The sequence below is a fragment of the Halichoerus grypus genome, chromosome 2 (assembly GCF_964656455.1).
Source record: "Halichoerus grypus chromosome 2, mHalGry1.hap1.1, whole genome shotgun sequence".
NCBI lineage: Eukaryota > Metazoa > Chordata > Mammalia > Carnivora > Phocidae > Halichoerus > Halichoerus grypus.
In genome coordinates, this window is record NC_135713.1 from 130,739,151 (window position 1) to 130,763,555 (window position 24,405).

Consider the following 24,405-nt stretch of genomic DNA (forward strand, 5'->3'; position numbering starts at 1 on the left):
CCCACCAGAATCCTAATGTTGTTTTTTTGTTATTTGCCGGTAGCTCATTCCCCTGATTATAACTAAGTAGCATATATATTTTTTTCTCCCTAAAATGGGTGAAAGTCTTTTTAACACTAATACTAATTGGGCTTTAGTGCTGTGTGTTTATTGGATGTTTATTATTCACAGCCATCGAGGAGGCACGGTGGAGAAGTGCTTTTCGCTTCACGTCATGGTTCCTTGATAACAGGCCTGCTTCAACACATACTTGTGAGGTACGTGAGAGACAGGAGGAGACTTCTTATTCCACCAAGTCTGTCAAGTGGGCATTAAGCAGAAAATGAAGTTGAGTTTCCTATGCCGCAATAAAACATATGCTTTAAAAAGGAATACAATTGCCTTTGAGTTACTGTGGCTTTATTTTGAGTACTGTGGGGTCTTCAGGCAAATATTTCTGCAAACAGCTTTCAGAAAGGATGGTAATAACTGACATTTGTAGAGCATGTTCTGGTTTATAAAGCGTTTTCACATTTATTGTCTGTGCCAACTTCTCTCTGCTCTCGGCTGCTGGCAAACGGGATCTCGGTTTCACAGCTTTGAGATGGCTTCTGGGACACAGCTTTTGATCTCCTTTGCCTCTAGAACAGAGACCGGCGGTTTTAATAATGGCCTCAATCACAGGTTTCCAGAAGCAAAAGCAAAGTGACCATTTCCTGATCTTTTTCTACACCAAAATAATGCTATTCCCATTGAAGCTAACAGCTCCCTGCCAGGCAAGTCCATGAGGAAGTGCGGATTACAGAAAGAGAGGGATGTCAGAGGTAAGGATATTCCTTCCTACCTCCTGGTACTCTCCCTGTTCTCATTCTATGCTAACTGACTCAGGACCACTGTAGGCCAACATACACACTTACGTTTCTTTGGGCCATCAATAACTCAATCACTGAACCTCAGAGCTGACAGAAAACATAAAAGGTCTGAAAACCAACCAGCCAGACCTGTACTTCTCAAATGGGAAAGGGACAGATTTTGATAAGGAAAATCTGTGTCCTAAGATGGCCGACCGAGCCAGCGAGAAAGTATCAGTCCTTGCCCCAGCGCTCTTCCGGGTTCTTCTCCCTGCTCCGCTTCGCGCACACATCAAAAGTGCCAAGTATGCGGAAGTAGAAGTGCATAAATTGCCCCCCTTGTAGTTTGTGCTCGGGGCTCAGACCTTTGGAGACCACTCTCCTCTGAGCCCGCCAGCGTTAAATAAACTTCTTATCCTCCAAGATCTCCGAGTGCTGCTTGGATCTTCCATTGGGTGATCCAGTCCAGGTTCCATAACAATTTCATCTTCTAGAAGGAGCAATAGGATCTAGAGTTGGCATTCCCAGGGAAGACCGACAGGACCACAGATAATAGGACCTCGTTTCGTCCCACCTTCTAAATATTTAACCTCTCTGGCTAAAAACACGCTTAAGCGTCTCTCAACTTTAAAAAAAAAAAAAAAAGAATACTGAAGTATCTTCCATCTTTAAAAAATAATAATACATAAAAAAAAGTTCCCTTAGATTCTAGTCACTGGAGCCAATCACTGCCCAATACCTTTTAACCTTTTCTCTTCCAAAAATCTCCCTACCGTGTCCACAGTCATCACTACTTCCTCGCCTCTCATCCAATCCTCAGCCTCTTGAAATCTGGCTCATTCCCACCACCACCTCATCTGCATCTCCAATTACTTCCCGTTGACAAACCCAGGGCGCATGTTGCGATCTTTTTATTGTGAGACTGCAGCATTTAGCGTGTCCATGTGGGTTCCTCTTTTTGCTGCTAAGACACTGGACTCTCCTGTCCTCAGACCTCCCCATGGTTTCAACACCTTCTCAAGCTCCCCTCCCAGGTTCCCATCCTTGGTTCCTGCATCTCTTTCTCTCCACACCGCCCGGGGTTAGCTCATTCATTTCCTTGCTCTCAATGACTACCTATGTATGGATGCTTCTTTAATCTGCACCTAGCGCCCACACTTCTCCCCCAGCCTCAGACTCAAGACATCATTTTTCTAAAAGAACGCTTCCACTGAGTTGCCCTAAAACATATTGTCTCCCTTTAAACCATCTTCCGTCTCTACCCCCACTTTAATCCAACTGTCCACCATCCGCTCACTGGCCCAGGTTAGAAAGCCCATGGTTCCTCCCTACCCTCCATCAGCCCTACATCTCATCTCTGTATTTCTGGACCTACCTCCTCTTTTCCTTCCTGCTATTATACTTTAGTTCATAACTCTGTCACCTCCTCTCGGAATAACTGTCACATCCCCTGACAGATACATGCATATTTTCCTGCCACAGGGTTCTGTGTGAGATGAAAATCTAAGCAAAGACAAAAGCCCAAGATCCTGACGGTGGCACAGATTCTCGGGGCTTCAGTACCAGCTTCCTTCTTCAGCCTCACAGTTTCATTCTGTACTCCAACAAAATAACCCTGTTGGCAGCACCCAGGACTCACTCTTGTGGTCTTCACCCATACGCTGGACCCTCTGTGCGGATGTCCTGTCTGCCTCTTTCTCCTTCCCCCGCTCTTTATCTAGTTAAACAGTACTCAGCTTTTAAAACTGATTAAAGATAGCCTCCCCCAGGAAGCCATCCCTGATATCCAGGGATAGATGAGTTCCCTTTCCTTAGTGCCCTGCATATTTCTTTGCCCCCCTTTGAAGGCTCTTTATCCATACAGGTGGATTAACCAGGTAGTTTACTATGTACCATGAAGCTTCGGGACCCTTGCTCACATAGACCCCCTCTAAGGCCCTTTCCTAGCTAAGTATTCAGAATTTTGCATTCTCTTTCTTAATGAGGGCCCCCAAATTGGTATGTTTCAGGTCCCACAGAATCTAGATATTCCCCTTTTTGTCTTTGTTTATCCTCTAGTTCGTGAATTCTGTATGGGCAGAGCCTATGTCTTACTTACCTTTGTCATCACAACACACATGAGGCATTTCGTAGTTGGCTGCTGGATGGATGGATGGATGGATGGATGGTGTGGAAATCTGAGGCAAGATTGAGAAGGGAGGAAGAGACAAGCAATGAGTGCAGGCTGAGGCAAGACGTGGATGGAAAAGTTCAGGACGAGGAGCTCCCTGGTTGCCTGAACAGCCAGGAGAGGGACGTTGGCCAGGATACCAGCGTCAGAACAAGGCCATGAATCAGACTCATGCAGAGAGCAGCGGCCAGAAGCCAGGCAGACAAACACAGGCCTGGAGTGTGCACAGCCCGGTGGTCAGAGCAGAACAATAGGTACAAATACAGGTCAGTGACCAGGAAACAGAGGAGCAAGACAAACTAGCAGGAAGACAGAAACCGAACAGCAATGAGAAGCAAGCATTTCCTGCTCAGCCCTCTCTGGTTCTGGGGTGACTGACACCACCCGGGGCAGGCGGCAGGAACACCGGGCCAAGAGATGGGGCATGAAGGGGGGCAGAGGAGGCTGATGTCTTTCTCACTTGGATTGATGTCCAGGGCAATCTATTTCTAACCCTGAGCATCGACTGAAAATAAAATCATGAAAATGCTGCTGAGTTCACAAAGCCCTCTTTAAAAAAGAAGAAAAAATGGAATAAAAAAGTCTGAATCCATCCCATTTTGAGGTATTCCTTTAAAGATTTGCTTTCAATGATGTGACAATGAATGGTTGTGTTGTAGTATGAAACCAGCAGTTATGTAAAGGAGGCAAAAATTGCTTCATTAAAATGCATGGGGGGAGAAGCAATGGATTATAGTATAGATCATGGTACAGATGAGCAGATTACTGAGCACCAGGCACACAAGGGAGACAGATTAATGAAAAATAAATAGAGGGACTTCAGAAAAACACCACGAAGCTGAACACTGGTCTGCTGCTTATCGCAGACTATAAGCCTAAATGTGTGTGGAAAATCACTTCATTTGGAATGTTGATCTGAAAGTTAATGTTATTTGCTTCTTTACCTATTTCTCCATTTTATTTATTTATCTTTTGGATAATTAAAGATAATTTTAAAAACTAGGAAACATCAACATGGTAGAATATCTATGCAGGTTGCTTACTCTGGAAAAATGTCAAGCGCATGGTGCAGTTTTCTCAACAGTACAGATAATCACTGAAAATTATAAATAAAATAATTGATTCTTCTTGTCATGGCTTTACTGTGTGTGTGGTTTTTTTTTTTAAGTTTTCTTTTTTTTAAAGATTTTATTTATTTGACATAGAGAGACACAGCGAGAGAGGGAACACAAGCAGGGGGAGTGGGAGAGGGAGAAGCAGGCTTCCTGCAGAGCAGGGAGCCCGATGCGGGGCTCGATCCCAGGACCCTGGGATCATGACCTGAGCTGAAGGCAGATACTTAATGATTGAGCCACCCAGGCACCCCTGCTTTGCTGTGTGCTTTGCCTAAAAAACTGCCTGGATGTGTTCCCTCTCGCTGTGTCTCTTTCGGTCAAATAAATAAATAAAATCTTAAAAAAAAACACAAAAAAACAAAACTGCCCGGATGTTACTTTGAAGGGAAGATCACTTAAAGTACCAGGATAACAATAGAATTTGGAGTCAGATGACCTGGAGTTGTAAAGGCAACTCTAACATTTATATTGTGTGATTTGGACAAATCACCAACTCTCTCTGAGCTTCAATTTTTGGCAAGAAAAATGATACCTGCTTTAATTAACTCAGAGTTTTCAGTGCATCTCAAATGATATATTATTAAAAAAAAAACAATTTGTAAAAAGCTGTAGGAACATAAATTGTCAATTACGTATACAACCTCCATTAGGTTTCAGCTGGATTTGGGTTACATGTAATCACTCTAACAGATGAAAAAGAAAGCATCCAGCAATCACCTGAAAATCACACCTACCATTTATAATGTTCATACTGACAGTGAAAGACAGGTAGTGACTATTTTTCAGAATGGCATTACTTTCCAATATTTACTTAATCATTTTAAAATTAGACTTACAATTTCTACAATGTGTGAAGTTAAACAAGTCACCTCTTTTGAATTTAATAAGCTACATTAAAGTATTTATGATAATTATATATACTTCTGAGCATGGAGATGCTTAATTAGAAGCTTAAAAGTTTTAAGGCAAGTAAAAATAGATGAACTATATGTAAGAACTCTGAGAAAACGGTAGTGTACCTATTAAGATCCAAGTGGAGGTGTGGGGTAGTCAGTTGTTTATACAAGGCAAGAGTTCAGGAAGAGGATGGGGCTGGAGATACAAATTATTGAGTCATCATTCAATAGATGGTTTTGAGTCATGCAGGTGAGAGTGAGTATAGCTAGAGAAGAGGTCTAAGGCCTGAGCTGAGGGGCTCACTAATGTTTCAAGGCTGTGGACAAGATGATGACCCAGCAAAGGAGACTGAGGAAGTCGGCTAGTGAGGTAGGAGGAGACAAGTGTTCTGAAAGACAAATGAGGAAAACAGTTCAAGGAGGAGGTAATGCCAACTGTGCCAAACAGTGCTGAGCAGTCAGTTAAGATACAGACTGAAAATTGGTCCATGAATCCAGCAACGTGGAGGTCATGGTGACCTTGACAGGAGCACCATAAGTAGACTGGGAAGCCAATAAAAGTAGGAATGGGGAGATGTTGACCTTTAAATTATCTCCCTCTTGATACTCTGATTTTCTTTTTTTAACCTGAGCTCTTGCATTTTCATAAGTGGGGAGGACACAAGAGAGAGGGGGGAGAGTCTTAAATTAAATTTAGCCCTATTATGGCCAACAAACCTAATCTCAGTTCACAAAGTATCTCCATAATATAATAAAATCAGTTACAACAGAATCAATTCCCCGGAGAGAAGGGGCCTCGACAGACCACACAATTACAATCTCCACATTTTCTATACCCAACTTCCAATAGAGTTTTTTTCGAATTATGAACTTAGTCACATAACTTTCGTCTTACATTTAAATGTATATTGAAGGCTGGTATCCAAAATCTATAAAGAACTTCTCAATCTCAACACCCAAAAAACAAATAATCAAGTCAAAAAATGGGCAGAAGAGATGAACAGACACTTCTCTGAAGAAGACATACAAACGGCTAACAGACACATGAAAAAATGTTCATCATCATTAGCCATCAGGGAAATCCAAATCAAAACCACACTGAGATACTGCCTTACACCAGTTAGAATGGCAAAAATGGACAGGGAAAGAAACAACAAATGTTGGAGAGGTTGTGGAGAAAGGGGAGCCCTCTTACACTGTTGGTGGGAATGCAAGTTGGTATAGCCACTTTGGAAAACAGTGTGGAGGTTCCTCAAAAATTTAAAAATAGAGCTACCCTATGACCCAGCAATTGCACTACTGGGTATTTACCCCAAAGACACAGATGTAGTGAAAAGAAGGGCCATATGCACCCCAATGTTCATAGCAGCAATGTCCGCAATAGCCAAACGGTGGAAAGAGCCGAGATGCCCTTCAACAGATGAATGGATAAAGAAGATGTGGTCCATATATACAATGGAATATTACTCAGCCATCAGAAAAGATGAATACCCAACTTTTCCATCAACATGGATGGGACTGGAGGAGATTATGCTAAGTGAAATAAGTCAAGCAGAGAAAGTCAATTATCATATGGTTTCACTTATTTGTGGAACATAAGGAATAACATGGAGGACATTAGGAGAAGGAAGGGAAAAATGGGCCGGGGGAATTGGAGGGAGAGATGAACCATGAGAGACTATGGACCTGAGAAAGAAACAGGGTTTTAGAGGGGAGGGGGGAGGGGAGATTGGTTAGCCCGGTGATGGGTATTAAGGAGGGCACGTACTGTATGGAGCACTGGGTGTTATATGAAAACAATGGATCGTGGATCACTACATCAAAAACTAATGATGTATTGTATGGTGACTAACATAACATAATAAAATTTTTAAAAAAAATGTATATTGAAAAAAGCAGAGTTGCTTAAAATCATAGATGTTCTGGAAAATCTGAAGTGTATAGTGACTGTACATAGAGCTCATTCTCTTGCCTTTAGGCAGAGGTACATCTGAACCTTTGTGGATATTTAATAGTTAATATTGGTTTCTAACCCAATAGCATTTAACCTAACAGCTACTGTGTATAAATTAGTATGTTAAGCAAAGATCTTTATCAGGACTTCCTTCAGGCACAAATCCCACTGCACCATCAGAGAGTTCCAATTCAGATCCCCTGGAGAGATCTCAGTGTGGAACATTTTAATGATTTGGGGCTTTTCTGATGAACCTAAAAATAAATCATTAAATGTTCACTTTATTTTACTCCCATGACATGTGTCCAGATGAAATCCTGCCTCCATCCTCGCATCTCATGCCATCCTTCACCCTATCCCTGGCATCAAAATGCACTACTTGGGTTTGCCCACATTCTCTTTCAGTGTGTTCCCCAAAGCAATGGGGACTGACAACAGCAGTCCACCATCTGCATGACACGCTGATCTTTTAAACACCATCCATCCACCCCCGGGGCGAAACCATTACCATTCCTGTAATTTATCTCCATTAGTCCTTTTATCCAGCCCAACAGCCATTTTTCCCTCTCTTGTCAAATCCAGTGGGCCACCAAATTCTCAGAAAAGTCTGGCCCAATATCTCAATGATTTGATTATTCTACAGTTCTTACAAGTTCAGTTTTTCCTAAAAAATTCCAAGATGTTGCTTTTTTTTAAGTTATTATTATTCTTCTTAAAATAGAGGAACACTGCCTTTCAAAATGTCCTTCTTGGCAAACATATTATTTATTCCATTTACAGTTAGAATTTTCATGCTCATTTTTCTCTTCAGTGAACTGCTTTCCAGAATTTCCTTTCCTCTTCCCTATAATTAGTGCTACATACCACTGATAAAGGACCCACATTATCAGAAAGAAGAAAGCCATGGGAACATATTGAGTATTCTCAAAGGAAAATATTCCAACACAAGAGTTTACAATATCCAAATAAGTGATTGCTTTCTGCACAAGAAAATAGAAACAAATTTACCACAAAGCTTGCTTCCTTTACATTCATCTATTCAATAGGTACTTAAGGAGCAGCGATTACATGCAAGATATATAGACCCTGTTGAATACAGATGATGGGCACAAAGCCTGCCCTGGAGGAACTCACCGTCTAGAGAGGAGAAAGTAGGACAAATCTTTTTAACATGTGGTGGAGTATGGGGGCGCCTGGGTGGCTCTGTTGGTTAGGCAGCTGTCTTTGGCTCAGGTCATGACCCCAGGGTCCTGGGATCCAGCCCTCCTATCAGGCTCCCTACTCAGCAGGGAGTCTGCTTCTCCCTCTCCCGCTGCCCCTCCCCCCACTTGTGTGTGCACGCGCTCTCTCTCCCCCAAATAAAACCTTTAAAATACATAAAACACATAAAATCTTTAAAACAAGACAAAAACAGAAACATGTGGTGGAGTACAGATTAGGGAGAGATTCTTTTCAAACAGCCTAAAGGAGGGCAGTGAGGAGGTGGTATTTGAATGGCTCTTGAAGATCAGGTAGCCCTTCGAGTGGGATTTAGAAAACTGAATGAGGGGAGCAAGCTTCCAGAGAAGAAACTTGTGTGAGCACAGAAGAGCACCTGGGAGGGCGTGAGTCAGGGCAAGGAACTAGGGATCCACTGCTCAGGAGTGTGCGTGAAGGTGAGCAAGATAAGATACAGTTGGAGAGACAGGTTAGAGCCAGGCCTTACCATGTTGAGGACGCCACGGGAAAGAATATGGGCTCCATCCATTAGGCAACAAGAATCCCCCAGGGATTTTGGAGCAGAAGAAAAGCAAGATGAGAACATTAATGTATAGGATGGATTGGAATGAAGCCATACTGGAAAAGGGAGGCCAGTTGTAAGGTTTTTGGCCACATAGGCTGGGCCTTGATGAAGTCAAAGTATGACAGAGCTGTAGAGTTCAGAGGAGGGGGAAGATTTTAAGATACTTCATTAAATTGATAGAATCTGGTATCTGATGGAATGTGGAAGGTGAGGGATAGGGAGAAGCCAGAATTCACCCCAACAACATAAGACTGGTTGCAACGAGGATTACAGAGGAAGGGAAGATTTGTGAACAAAAACGTGTCAGGGAGAGGACGAAGAAGATGCCTGGTGGCTGCTAGAAAAACAGAAGTCTTCTAAGAAAGAATTCAGAGACGGAAGTACAAACAAATGCAAAAATCATCTGCACAGATGTGACAACCAGAGTCACGACTCTGGATGAGATTTTTAATTGAGAAACAGCCACAATTACTGTCTATACATCACAAAGTCAAATGCTGTTTTGCTAATTATCCACTTAGTTTGATGAATGTAGACAGCCAATATCAGATCATTACAGCCTAGATGCTTTGCAGCCGGAGTGGCCCAGTTCAGCAGTCCACATCAATCAAATTAAACAAATCCTTATCCAATCTGCCCTTGGCTTTGTGCAGTGTCGACACAGTCAGTGGGGACACGTTCAAACTGAAATTGAAAACCCGATTCAAGACCAGGGCTGGGTCTCTGGATCTCAGTCCTCCCACCAGTCTCCTGGCCATGATGCAGTCCAGCAAAGGCCCCCCACTCCCCCCACACACACCTGCCTTCCTCATTAATCTCAACCTAGGAGGCCAACTTCAGAGAGCTAGATCTCAAATGACACTTATTGTCAAAACCGTAGGGCCCTATTTCTGAGTGTACTTTTCATGCTTCTTCCACTGCAGGAAACCAAAACCGGCCATCACATTGCACACAACAAATCTGTAATTTGATGTAACTTTCACACACTTCAGAATGTAACTTCAAAGCCAAGCATCATCATGAAGTCCAAATTTCAAAATGAAGGCCACTACTCTATATGAGAAAAGATCAGAGCAAATGAAAATCAAGGTGTTTTCCAAGCAGGTGGATGGGAAGAACGAGCAAGAAATAAAAATCACTTTCCCCCTTGCTCTATGCTTACAGAGATTTATAGTATTTCTCCCAACTCTGCTAGATCCTTCCATGATCCCATGGAAGGTTCATGAGACCATACTTAGAAAAACATTTTAAAAACCAGTCAGAGGAAAATGTCCTAATATACCTTAACTTCAGTGCATTCTGCCCTGCCACTGAGAGTGGGAAAGGAGACCCATCAGCCATTTCTTAATCGTAACAAGGAGGCTTAGTGAGGCAATTACTTAGCCGCAAATGCTTCTGGGAAATGGACTGAGAAAATAGCTCCCCGTAACCATTCGTGTCCCCTTATTGTCACTGGCATTGAAGAGTCTCCTGAGGAAAAAAAAAAAAAAATGAGACTTGAACCATCATATAAATGGAATTGAGACATTAACCGCCATGTCTGATGGCTCCGCGGAACTGTCACATTACAAAGAGAAGCAAAGGTGCATCAAAGGGAACATGTCAGCTACAGCAGAAAGTCGACATGTTACAATCCAAATTGTTTTCTATTTCCATGCAGAAACTTCAGAGTCGGCGACAAGAGTGGGTGAGCCATCTCTCAGACTTCTCCTTTATATAGAAGGCATAAAAATAGCTGAACTCCGCAGACTTGGGGAAAGAGGTTTTCCTTGAAGAGCATGGTGCTGGGCAGGTTTGGTGTCCCCCCATTTTGGAAGGGTAGGGAACATGTGTCGCTCCTCCCCAGCCTATTGACAGCATTTCAACAGGACTGCAGTTGGAGACGCATGGACTGCTGTCTATCTCTCGATGTGGGAAACAAAGGCAGAAGGAAATGTAGATAAAATGAAATGTCCTTATAACTTGACAAACACTTGAGGCAGGCAGAGTATAAGGGTCCTCCAGGAAACTCCCAACTGTCTTAGCTGTTAATGCCTTGCTAGAGGGAAAAACGACCTCAGCTGGACAAAAGCAAGGCCTCCATTATCCGGAGTCTTCTTTAGCACATGAAAATCCTTTTGGAACTTCCCTTATCTTTACTTCTCCCAACCCCAAAGTATATAATTGACCCTGACAATCCCAGAACAGCAACTCTTCCTGCCCACAGGTCCTGTCCCTGAGCTTTAATAAAACCACCTTTTTGCACCGAAGATGGATGTCTCAAGAATTCTTTCTTGGCTGTTGGCTCCGGACCCCAACAACACTACTCCAAAAACACATCATTTCTCACTTCAAACTTAAAATGAGCTGACAAATAAGTCAAAGAATAAGTGGCTGCAGGAAGCAGCCTACACTGTCAAAGTTTGTCGAGGGGAAAAGGGGTGACTGTTTCCCATGGGCAGGAGTGGGTCACATAAAGAACGAATTTGAGGTCAGCTTTGGTCTGGTCCCACGAGAGTTCCCAACAAAGGGGCAAACAGGCCCTAGTGGAGAGAAGCTAAAATTAGTATTATGTTCTAATCTGGGGGTTATAGAGGAGTAACCAATTGGCCATAATGGAAAAGCCTTCACTTGGGTCAAGGGAGCTTCAGATGAAAGGCCCCCCAGGGATGGGGCTCTCCAAAGAACTAAAGCTGAACTTAAACAGCCCAGGCCCCCAGGGGTTAGTGTCAGTCACGTGAGAACTTTTCTGCTCCCCATGCACCTCTCCTTCTTCCATTACTATATTCTAACCCTAGAGAGGCAGGAACAGATCCTAGCTTCTGTTCCCCGCCTCTAATAGTCTCCACCCCTTCCTCCCTGCCAATCAGGAGATTAACTGGGGGAGGGAGAATATTTGACTTCAAGTCAAAGCTGGAGTGTTGATATTTTATAGGCTGGACTTTCTGAATAAAGATTGTGTTTGATAACCTAAATATCTGTATGCAGTGTTTGGGGGAAACAAAGTAAATTGCTCTACAATTACCCTCCCCCCCACACAAGTCTTGCATATTCATCCCATCAATTACACACATTTTCCTCCCACTTAGCCATTTGTATCCAGGGACTTATGCGGGATCTGGGGAGCTTCCGGAGAGGGCAAAAGTCTAGAAACGTAGTGGGATTCAGACATACACAGCCAAGTTGGATGGGCTGAGGTGGATGAAAGATGGCAAGGGGAGGGGTACTTAGGTTGTCACCCACATTATCAGTTGAGGTCACCTTGTCCTCTGAGAATTAAATAAAATTGGCCGGCACTCTCCCCTCCCAAGGTTAATGGAAACCCAGCCTCCGTGAATCTCCAAAGGCTCTCGCTCTGATTTCTCCCTTCCGTAGTGAAATCCTCAGTCTCTCCAGGCGGCACTGCATTCTAGTTTTCCAGTTTGGAGCAGACTCTTGTCTTGATTTCCCAGAAACACTACTGGCACAGGCAATTACCTTTCAGCACCCAGCAGGCAGTAAAAAGAACACAAAACGACCTTGTCTTTGAACATCCTCTGGCCACCAGTGGTGGTCTAACGGTGGACATGGACGTCCGCAGACTGACGCACTGCATTCTGTGGCTTAATCCCCAGCTTCTCCTGCTCCTTCTCCTCCTTTCTCTGCTCTCCGACCCCCACCCCCACCCCACAAAACCTTCCTTTATTTTTTTATGCTGATTGGCTTAGCTCTTTGTTTCAATGCCTCCTTCCAAATCATGCCCTGGGGGCCTCATCTTTGCTAAATAAAAGGCTATTTACTCCAGAGAGAAACATGCTACATTCTTACAGGCTGAAGCTGCTGCAGTCACTTGTGGTTTTAAATAGTAATTGCTTTATCTGCGCTGCAAGACCCAGCAACAGGGCTCGAATTTGGAGGGGTGAAGTGATTATGGTTATAGATGGTGGCACATTCCAGAACTCGTTGCCACCTGAGATTTGTCCTGAGGAGAAAAGGGTTCTGTATGTTAATTGAAAATATATTAAAATGCTGGTGAGCTCACTATGGATCATTGTCACTTCTTCTGCTTCCCCACCCCTCCACCTCACTCCACCACCCCCTCCCCGCCCCCCTCCCACACACACACAGAAAAAAGAGAGTTCTCTTCATTTGGTGGCCATCGGACCGTGGTGACCATCAGCATCCGTGACCTTGAGGCACGGTGGCCATATTCCTGATTTTCCATGCTCAGGGCAGTGGGGTTCAGCTTTACCAGCACCTAGGCATATGATTGAGAATGGCCACCGTGGCGGCCTGGCTCTGCCATCTGCAGCTGTAAGATCTCAATCCGCGATCCTGGCATTGCCGTGCCAATCCCAGCAGAGTGCCAAAAAATAAAGAAAGCTCCTCTCGTGCTCACAGAAACAATAGTGAGGAGGTTAGGCCTTGAGGTGCAACAGCTCTGCTCCATTTTTAAAATGACATTCCTGGGGCACCTGGGTGGCTCAGTCGGTTGGGCGTCTACCTTCGGCTCGGGTCATGATCCCAAGGTCCTGGGATCAAACCCCACGTCAGGCTCCCTGCTCATAGGGAGTCTGCTTCTCCTCCTGCCCCTCACCCTGCTCGTGTTTTCTCTCTCTCACTCTCTCTGTCTCTGTCTCTCTCTCATGAATAAATAAAGTCTTTTAAAAAAATAATAAAATAAAACGACATTCCTCGTGGGACTCCCCATCTTCACCAGCAGGATCAGCCACTCGGGAAGTGATGGCACACGAAGCTCCAAGTCCCGGCTCAGCAAACAGTGCTGAGAAAGAAATGTGGACATGAGCACCCTATGCGTGGGTTGGGGCGGGAAGCTGGGGGGGGAGGTGGGGGGTGGGAGGAAATAGGAGGGGTGTCTATAAAAGACTGGGCTCCCTGGAGTCAATAAGAAGCCAGTCAAATGGGGGTTTGCTCACTGCTATTGATATTTGGGGCTTAACCTGAGGTGACTGCATTTGCCATCAGTAGCTGCTAAATCCTGAGACACTCAGATTACATGCTGTAAATGGCTTTTGTCTATAAATCTATGAAATTCACAAAGATACAAGGCTGGGCCGTGGTAGAAGTATTCTGTGACTTTGAGTCATCCTACTGGCCATGTTTTCCAGAATGCCACTGGAGAAATTTCCACACAAAATATTAGAATAGGTAATAATACCCAAACACCACCTAGAAACATTAGGTCAAGTGCTTTACCTACCTTATCTCATTAAATCCCTACCGTGACCCTAACAGACAGGTGCTATAATCCCCATTTTAGAGAATTCAAAAAGAGGCTCAGAAATTTTAAATAACTTAAGGTCAGACAAGTAATAAATATTGAAACTGCTTAATCAAAGACATGAAAATAAACACTAAACTAGAGCAACTGAAAGATTCTGGAACATACTGCTTTAGGTTTAGGCCAGGCTCCCTAGAAGCAAAATTGGAGACAAGGATTCATGTCCAAAAGGTCTAGTGAGGAAGGCCTCCAAGAGAACACTCACTGGGGGTAAGGGAAGCAGAACCCAAATAGCAGGAAGTCAAGCAAAGGTGTGATCTCAGGGAAAGACCCACCGACAGTTGACTTCACCTGATCCCACAGGGGAGCTACACCTCACCGTTGTCCAGGCCAACCAGGGCACTCCCATACCTGTCAGTCAGGGCCATCCCCTGAGGAAAAAAAAAGAAAAGAAGAAGAAGAAGAAGCCCCAGGCCTGGCCACGGAAAGCAAATCACACTAAACCCACTGGCATGTACAAACAGTAACAAGGAATCTGAAGAATCTGGCCCAAGCCCAGACATTGTCTGCTGAGGCATCCAACAGCAGAGCTGGCTCCCAACCACCTGCACATCCTTGAAAGTCATCCCCGGTGAGATGGAGTGCTTCCATAATTTGGGCTTCAGACAGACTGTGTATACCCATGAAGAGTAAAAAGGTTTAGGTCAGACCTTTCCTTTATTGAAACTGGTGTGCGATTTGGGAACCTAGGATCAGGTTCCATATGGGGAATGAGCATGTGGTCAAGGAGGCAGGTTGACAAGGCCAAAGGCCCTATGGCCTTGCCCAAAGATGACATGTCCTGCCCACACATGCCCCACTGCCTGGCTCCGTGACGCTGGGCAAATCATTTAATTATGTGAGTCTCAGTTCCTCTAGAGGGGAAAAGGAAAAAAAAGAAATACCCCAGAACTTGCTGGAATAATCATATGAGATAATACCTATGAAACTGCTTTGTAAATGGTCATGATATCAATATTAGTTATTAGTAGTATTAGGTTGCTGTTGGATTAAATAGAGAGAATCGTTTCCATTCAAATGGGCTGCAAGAGGTAGACGTGACTGTGGTTAGATATAAATTCCAGAGAAATTTCTTATTCCCAAAGCAGCCTGACCCTGCCTACTCCCTAACATCTCTATCCAAGCCATCATCCAGCTGGAGATTGGATGGATTTGGAAAGAGAGCTGCCTTGAGCTTCAGGAAGTCCCAGCTCACAATGACACAGACCAGTCAGTCCCTCCAAAGGCTCAAGCCTCATTGTCTGCTGGGCCCTGGAGGGGCGTGCCCCTCTCGAACCTTCACATGTCCCATGGTCCCGGCTCTCTCTGTTTTCCCAAGGCAACTTGCACTGAATACTACAGCACCTCCAAAAGAGAATATGACATGCTCAACACACTGACATGAAGGTGCAAAGGACATAATGGAATAACCATTGCCCCACTAGGCACAGCCTTAACCCAAAGGAGGAGCTCTCAAATGTCTATGAAGAACTGCTTTCAGGGTGTGGGGTGGAGATTTCAGCACCCAGGGCAAGAGTCTGAAAATCACACCAAATGCATGATTTGGTCAAATAAAGCTAACACTGTTTATAAGGAAGAATGTTTCTCCTGAGAGTGACTTCCAAGTGTAGGGCACAAGGGACCTCAATTACTATAGAATGTTTCCTTTTCAACTATCTTTTGAGCCACTGAATAAAGAATAGACTTTGGGATCAGAACAACCTAAGTTTTACTCCTGACTTCAGCATTGACCAGCTACGTGACCTTCAGCATGATCTGAACCTCAGCTTCCCCATCTGTGAAATGGGATAGAGTCCCTCCCTCATGAGGTCACTTTAAGAATAAAGCACAGGCTCAGGTGCCTGGGTGGCTCAGTCGTTTAGCATCTGCCTTCGGCTCAGGTCATTATCCTAGGGTTCTGGGATCAAGCCCTGCATCGGACTCCCTGATCAGTGGGGAGTCTGTTTTTCCCTCTGCCTCTCTTTCTCTCTCTCTCTGTCTCTTAGGAATAAATAAATATTTTTTTAAAAAAGAATAAAGCACAAGCAAGCTGTTTAGCATAGCTCCTGGTATGGTAGCAGATGTCCAACAAATGTTATCAATAAAATCAACAGTAATACATAAAGGGCCTAGGCCAGTGCCAATGACAAAATAAAACATTAATTATCATTATTGTAATTGTAATGATCATGCTCCTCAGAGAGCATTTCAGGGATTGGCTGTTGACGGGCAGGCAGTAAATGTTGGTCAAATTAATGAATACACAAATGACTGCAGTCAACAAACTTCTTTTTTTTTTTAAGATTTTATTTATTTATTTGAGACAGACAGAGAGAGCGCATGAGCAGGGGGAGGGGCAGAGGGAGAAGCAGACTCCCTGCTGAGCAGAGAACCCGACAAAGGGCTCGATCCCAGGACTCCAGGACCATGACCTGAGCCGAAGGCAGACGCTTCACCAACTGAGCCACCCAGGCGTCCCAGTCAGCCAAATTCTTAACCCCTAGCAGAAAGAGAACACTTCTGAATTCAATGCGTCAAGAATCTCCTAGCTCCTAAATATCTTAAAAATAGCCTGGTACCTCCGCCAGGTTTCATGAGCTATATGCTGTCACCGTGGCACGTCCTCCCTTGTCAACCCAGGAGAGCAGTGGGTAGCACACACAGCCTTCCCAGATGACGACGGGATGGAGGTGAGGCCATCGCGTCAGCATGACTGTGAGTCATCAACCGTTTCTGTCTGGCATTGGGACGGCAAGCGCCGCGACTCTGGGCCTGCACTAATTTACCTGGGAACATCACAGATGTTTGTGTTTGCTCCTGAGATAACATCCACTTTGACTTTACATAAAATATGGAGACATTAGGGATCCAAACACTTCATGTCAATGAAGAATGTGCAGAAATACAGAACAGCACCAGCATCGCAACAGAGACTCTCTCTCTTTTCACAGTTACCTCTGCCATGGCAGACGGCTCTTCCTTTGTAGATTCTGAAGGGCGAGAAGAAGGTGGATTTGCCTACTTCACAGCCCATCCCAAAGGAGGCACTGTGTCCTTGAGCCAGGACTGACAAAAGCCAGAGGGAAGAACCCCAGACAGGAATAACTTGGGAAGAGGCAGCTTACAGCTCCATAAAGAGGGTGAATTGGCCACATCCTCTCGACACATGAGAAAGAACCACACTGCCTCAAGTCCAGTTTCCAACAGGTGTCACCGGGGCATGGCTGAGGGGTCCGGGAAAATGACAATCTCTTCAGTGAGGAAGAGAAAGGAGATCATATAGACTGAATGATGGTGACAATGGTCATTTGTTAAGGACATATGCAGAGACTCTATGCAAAAACGGTATCATGTATTTCCATAATAACCCCATAACAGATACTGTGTTGGTTTGCTAGGGCTACGATAACAAACTGTCACAGGCTGGGTGGCTTCAACAACAGAAATATAGTTGCTCACAGGTCTGGAGGCTGCAAGTTGAACATCAGAGGGCCAGCAGGGCTGGGTTCCTCTGAGGGCCATGATGGAAGGAGCTGTTCTAGGCCACTGTCCTTGGCCTGCAAGTGGCCGGCCTCTTGGTGCCTCTTCATTCAGTCTTCCCCTGTGCATCCCTGGAGTCTCGCTTATGGGCCCAATTTCCTCTTCTTTTAAGGACATCAGTCGGGTTGGATTAGGGGCCCACCCTGACAGTCTTACTCTAACTTAATCACCTCTTTAGAGGTCCTATCTCCAAATACAGTCACATTCTGAGGTCAGGACCTTGACATACGAATTTGCAGGTGAGTTGGGATGGGGTGGGTGGTTGGGAGGGGTTCCACAAATCAGCCCATAATAAGTACTATGATTCCCATCTTACTGATGAGGATTTTAAACTCTGTTGCATAACATAGCCAGTAAATCGAGAAGGCAGGATTTGAATTTGGGTGTGCGTGACATCAAAGCCTATAATCTCCACCCTATGACACTGCCTCCAAGAGAGGATGAGCAGCGCGAGATGAAGCTAAGAGTGACATCAACATCAGTATTTATAGGCTACGGATACGTTTAGAAGGTATGATAGGTGATTTACTGAGAAGCCTGCTTTGAAAGGCATTCATCAGTATAAGTCCTGCAGTTGTGGATTAATTTACATTTTATTCCTTTGTTACTATAGAAAATTTCTCTAAGCAATAGAAAAATCTGTAATCCGCCCCTGCACAGGCACATACCTGCCCTGGCTAATTATTTGAGACACTGTTCCAAGCTATGCTCCTCATTAACAGTGTGCGATACTTATGCCAAAATACAGGCCCAGTGTCTCCTACAGTTTGTAATCCATCTGGTCTCCCGGCCCTGATGCCAGTGGCAGGTGTGGCTGCTGTCTGAATGGCACCCCTCTTCCTGAGTGGGGTGGGAGGAGGGGTCCATGGTAGGTAATGAATCAACAGCACTCCGCCAATTCTCTGGACTCCGTTGACACGCATGGCCAGTTTTCTCTCGTGATTAATTACACTTGCTTTCACAGGAGTATTAATTCACTTTTCTGGAGAGCTTTTCTGATTTCTGCTATTAAAAAGCAAATATCAACAATCCCCCCAGCTCAGAAGGAACGGAGTCCAGTTCAGCGTGGGTCATCACAATCGTCAAAATCCACCGCTTGAAAGAGGGGATGGTTACACATAGAAGGAAGGATGTGTGTGCGTGTGTATGTGTGTGTGTGTGTGTGTGTGTAGATACGTGTAATATGCACAAATATGAGCATAAACATAAATTTCATATAATTATCATTTTTCTCCTTAGGATAACCGTATGTCCCTTTTCTCATGGGTGCCACCTATTTCAAAAAGCCTCCTCAAATAACTGTACAAGCAAATCAGATACTGCACATTTTCGATAATAATACAGTCAAAAGAAAGGAGCAGATAATTTGGCGACATATTTGCAGTTAGACATAACTCTCTTCAAACAAAGAACGACCCCCAGTTAATTAATGTTTGTCAAGCACTTTAAAATCATACAATTCAACATTCTAGACATTCCCACCTAAAGGTAGGGACATGAAAGGAGGGGGGGCAGCTTAGATGGGCTCTGGGTGTCTTGTTCAGTTATTCATCAGATTTACCAGAAAGGGGGGGATGAAAACCACATGCACACAAAGTAGCTGGAACTAAATTTCCTTAAAAGCTATTGCTCTGTCTCTGCCTCTCATTTTTCTTTATGAGTGAATGGGGAATAATTCTTCTGAAAATCATTTCACGGGAGCAGTAACATCAATTCTTAATTATTAATATCACGATTTGTTATTTATTAAGCATCAACAGTGCATTAGATGTTGTACAAAACACAGATAGCTCCGAGTCTTAAATCAAGCCGATTCACTCAGAAATGTACGGCTTTAGCCTTTTTTTTTTGGACGGGATTTGGGCAGTGAGCTGGATAATGAGGTGCTGCCTGCCTTGGAGGGAAGTGTCTTTCTAGCACTTAGGTTTTCTCTCTCACCAAATAAGAGCAGAGCATTTGCCTGAGAATCAAAGATGCCAAACTAGGGAATCGACCTTGAAGGATGTCATTTCCAGTGGCCTCTGAGCTCGCTAACCATGTGTCCCCTTTAGTTTAAACACGCACCTATTATTTTTATATATTCGCTTATGTGTTATATACATACCCTATTCTACCAATACATTATGATCATTACGGAAACCTACAAAAATGCAAAAAATTTTAAAAAGATAGCATGTAGATAAAATGTTTTAAAATAACTTGTTTTAGTGTATTTTATTAACAGGAATAAAGAATTTTGCTCTCACTAAAAATATGCCACCATTGATAACATTTCTTTACTGAATATTACAATTGAATATGAATCCATATTTTTTTTTAAATCTTAGTTTAATACTTTGTGATACAGGGATTTGGTTTGGTGCAGCTTTAGTGGTTGCCACTGCCGAGAATGATGCTTCTCAAAAATACATCCACCCAACTGGGGGGAAAAATGCGTGGCTGGTTGGGAAATCACGGAAACTTTTTTTTTTAAGTAACTGTTACACCCAACATGGGGCTTGAACTTACGACCCTGAGATCAAGAGTCTCAGGCTCTATGGACTGAGCCAGCCAGGTGCCCTGCTCATGAAAGTTATTTTTAAAATCATCCACCCAGTATGTGAACATTTTTGTAGAATTTTGCTGGTAAATTTGTATTTTTCCTGCTCTAGCATTTGTTCTTGTCAACAAATTGGGACTTACTATATTTTTTGTGTATTTAATAAATGAGTTCAAAATACACTGAATCCTTCATTTTTAAATCAGTTTTGAAATTCTCTTACTACGTTTCCTAAGTTTGTGATGTTGTGGTTTTTGAAGTTTACAAACTTATACAGCTTTGGCAACAAAAATAACATCAGTGATGGAAATGTTTCCAGAGATTATTTTTAAAATGCTTTCTCCATAGCACAAGCTGCTGCCAAAAGGTAACTGATTTTGTATTTTCGGAGGAGTAAATTAGTTTCGTTGACTGATTAAAAGCTTTCATTTAGGGCGCCTGGGTGGCTCAGTTGGTTAAGCGCCTGCCTTCGGCTCAGGTCATAATCCTGGAGTCCCGAGATCGAGTCCCACATCGGGCTCCCTGCTCTGCGGGGAGTCTGCTTCTCCCTCTGACCCTCCCCCCCTCATGCTCTCTCTCTCTCTCTCTCTCAAATAAAGAAACAAAATCTTTAAAAAAAAAAAAGCTTTCATTTAAACCCCACTCTTTCACTGACTATCTGAGTGATCTTGGGCACGTCACTTCACCTTTCTGTGCCTCAATTTCCCCATATGTCAGGTATAGTTATTAGTTCCTACCTTCTAAGGCTGTGTGAAGAGTCATTGACTTGACCCATATAAAATAGAACCATGCCTGGCCCATACTAAACCTTATGTAAATGAAACATGTTACATGTATTTCATTTTTCAAGTAGTTTCCACGCCCAACATGGGGCCCCAACTCCAGACCCTGAGATCAAGAGTCGCATGCTCTACCGACTGAGCCAGCCAGGCACCCCAAGTGTTTTTAATTTTTCACTAATGTCTGTCAAGAGTCCTAATACCAACAGGTACTTGTCATCACAGGAGGTCAGCATAATTGGACACATGTCTTTTTGTAAAAAAAAAAAAAAATTGCAACTTTGAGTTTGACTCTGCTTTAATTATTTTGACCCAATGCAAACCTCTCTGTGACATAAAATGTTGTCATGGTTATTCCCCATTTCATTCAAAATACTGTAAAAATTCTACTGTTCGCAATTCTGTTATTTAAAATAATATTGTCCAGGGTGCCTGGGTGGCTCAGTCAGTGAGGCGTCTGCCTTCGGCTCAGGTCATGATCCTGGGGTCCTGGGATTGAGCCCCATGTCAGGCTCCTTGCTCAGCGGGGAGCCTGCTTCTCCCTCTCCCTCTGCTGCTCCCCCTGCTTGTGTTCTCTCTCTCTGTCAGATAAATAAATAAAATCTTTAAAAATAAATAAATAAAAATAATACAGTCCATAAATTTCTCTAACTCGGATGCAGTAAACTACAATATATGGAAACACGTTCATGGGAATGAACAAAGAAAGACCTGGCCACAGCCCTCAGTGTTGGAGGGCTCCTGCTCTGACTTCAGTAATGTATGTGACACCTCAGATGTGACAGACATTGTGTGGTTCACTAGACATCAAACAGTAGTAAGCTTACTTCCTTTTTTCACTTTTAGATAAAATGTAAGTATGAAGGAAATGTCCTCTTTCTTGTACCCTCCACTGTAGAGTCCACTGATCTAGTCCAGTGGTTTCCCAACAGAGAGTCTCTGGATCCCATCCAGAGGGGCTGAATCAGACTTTCCAGTTAGACCTGCTTCTCATCCAGCTCCCAGCCCACGTTAGTCCGACAACAAGATGACTGTCTAACCTCCCCAATAGGGAGGCTCCCTGACCACAGCCTTGATAGATGGTCATCTTCTTGAACATTTTTAATGACAAAGAACTTATTACCTCCAGGGTAACCCATCTCATTTTTGGAGTTCTTTAATTGTCAGAAAATGTGTTCTTCTATCTCCCTGTCATTCTACCCACCAGCGTGAGTATTTTGCTCTCTGGTGTCACACAGAAAATGCTTCACACCATCTCCTCTCCCATTTCCCCCTCTCCACTCCCCAAACCTTTCCATCGATCCCCGTTGCACTTGTTTTCTGGGATGTTCTTCCATCCCAATTCCCCTTCCCTGGCTGCTTTCCTACTGGGAAATGTTGCTTAATACCTATATGTCATCAGATGAGGTCAAGACGCTGTGAATGGGTGGCCTCCTCCAATTGTCGCTGCAGCAGCATCATTAAAGCCAAAGAGATTCATCCCTGCCAGCTAACGTCATGAGCTCTCTCCATTTGGGTGCTTCATGGAGATGCACTACACACATTCATTGATAATAAAAATACCTTTCTTCATTGAGCACAGGTATTTTCAAACCCTCATCAAGACATTCCCTGTGTTTCCATGGATAAAATATACTGGCCTGCAGGGCAAAGCCCTCAAGATCTCATATGGTCTATTTTGCGTCTCTATTTTAGTCTCATTTCATGCCATAAAATATATGGATTGAGACAAACAGTGGACCTAGAGTCAGGGCAGCTGGTACCATCTAGGCCCAGTTCTCCTGTGTAACTTTTATCCTTTCTACATCTCTCTATGCTCATCAATGAAATGAGAATAGGAATGCCTATGCTCCTGACCTGAGAAAGTTTTAGCAAGAATTAAATGACTTACAAATTATAAAAGCCTTTTAAATGAACAAATATATATATATAACAATAACATTTTGTTATTTTTATTATTATTATTATGCAACCTATAGACACTTAATAAATATTAATGGGGAAATGAAACAGGCAGATAAATGATAGAGAGCAGACTGAATGATGACAAGAAGGGAGGATCAGAGAAAAGATATGACATAACATCAATTCCAGCTCTTGGCACCTTAAGCCAGTGTCTGTCGCTGGTGGCAACACAGAAAGAATCAGGATGCTTTAAGTCCAGTGCAGTGTTTAAAGAACGCAGGGCTTAGTTTCTGGTGAGGGATAATCTCACGCACAATTCCTGCAGCTCCATGCAGTTAATGAGGCAGCTAGCAGCACCTGTTCAGAATTTACCCAGCAAGAAATGTCATGGGTAGGAGGCAGGAGCTAAGAGGCAAGGCTCACATTCATCGACGCACATTGCTAGTCTTCCGGAGACAGCAAAATATTTAACTGCTGAGCAGCAAATCCCATTTGACTGTTTAAGTAAAAGGTAATGATTAATATCAAGCTAAAAATGTGTGCCTTTCTACATTTTATTAAATAAAATACACTAATGGCATACGTATGAAATAAAATTGCATTTTCGACAAGGTTTTCATTCTCCCATGAACTAAGCATCACAGGATATTTGGTTCTGCATTTAGTCATCCATCCATTTATTCGAACAAACATCTCTTAAGTGACTATTATGTGCCAGGCTTTATCCCACAAACAGAGGGACTAAAAGATGAATAACCTTATAGTCTGAGGACTAGGGGGTGGCAGGAAGGGGAGAGAGAGAGAGAGAGAACAACTTAAATGCAATATGACACGATAAAACACAAGTTGAGTCAGGATGTAGTGGGTTCACAAGTAATCTTTAAGCAGTGGATGAGTCAGGACTCAGCTGCAGATCAGAGAAACTACTCTAGCTAGTTTAAGTAGGAAGAGATTTTATACAGGGAATTAGGTGCTAATGAAATCATTGAAAGGTCAGGAGGAGTAGTCTTCCTGCTGAGCCTGGAGGGCAGTCCTGGACCAATACTGCAGAACTGCACCCCCAGCGGGAGCTGCCCTCCTGGGCACCTTCAGGAAGCTTAGGAATCCAGAGGCTGCCAAAACTCCAGGAATACACCTCATTAGCAGCTCTCCGGGGATGACAATTGTTCATTCCTGCTAAATCCTTACTGGAAGATAGATAGATAGATAGATAGACAGACAGACAGACTAACAGACCATTGTAACTCTTGCCATTTAACTCAGTTCTGACCTTAAGTCTTATGTGAATCCATCCGATTAGCAGAGTCCAAAGTCGTATCTGGAGCCCTAGCTGCAAGGGAGTCTCTTTGCAGCCTTGGCAGTCCAGGAGCCCTGGGAGGAGGTGTGAACAGGTGCAAGCACACCCAGCCCAGCGGAGAATGTAAAGACGGAGAGATCTTAGGGCAGAGAAGGGGGAGGGCTGAAGCTAGGAGGATCAGCATGGGTGTGAACCTAACCAGCATTGGAACTCTGTCCCTGACGAGCTATGAACAGAACCAAGGACAGCATTTTAAATGTCACCATCTTTTTGGTCATCATCATTGTAACACGAAAGTCAAATCCGCACCAGTGCAGTGTGCTGGCGGAGTGAATATGAACTCAGAGTCGAGATCCAG

General features: G+C 43.7%; 1 long non-coding RNA gene across 1 annotated transcript in view; it reads right to left on the bottom strand.

Annotated features, from left to right (window-relative positions):
* Positions 1–382: 382 nt before the first annotated feature.
* Positions 383–24,405, bottom strand: part of LOC118521655 (uncharacterized) — a 75,583-nt gene continuing 51,560 nt past the window's right edge. Inside the window, exons 4-5 of the long non-coding RNA XR_013445375.1 lie at positions 2,929–3,007; positions 383–620 (exon numbers count right to left, since the gene is read on the bottom strand). This is a non-coding gene — a long non-coding RNA (uncharacterized LOC118521655). The remainder of the gene's footprint in view (positions 621–2,928; positions 3,008–24,405) is intronic.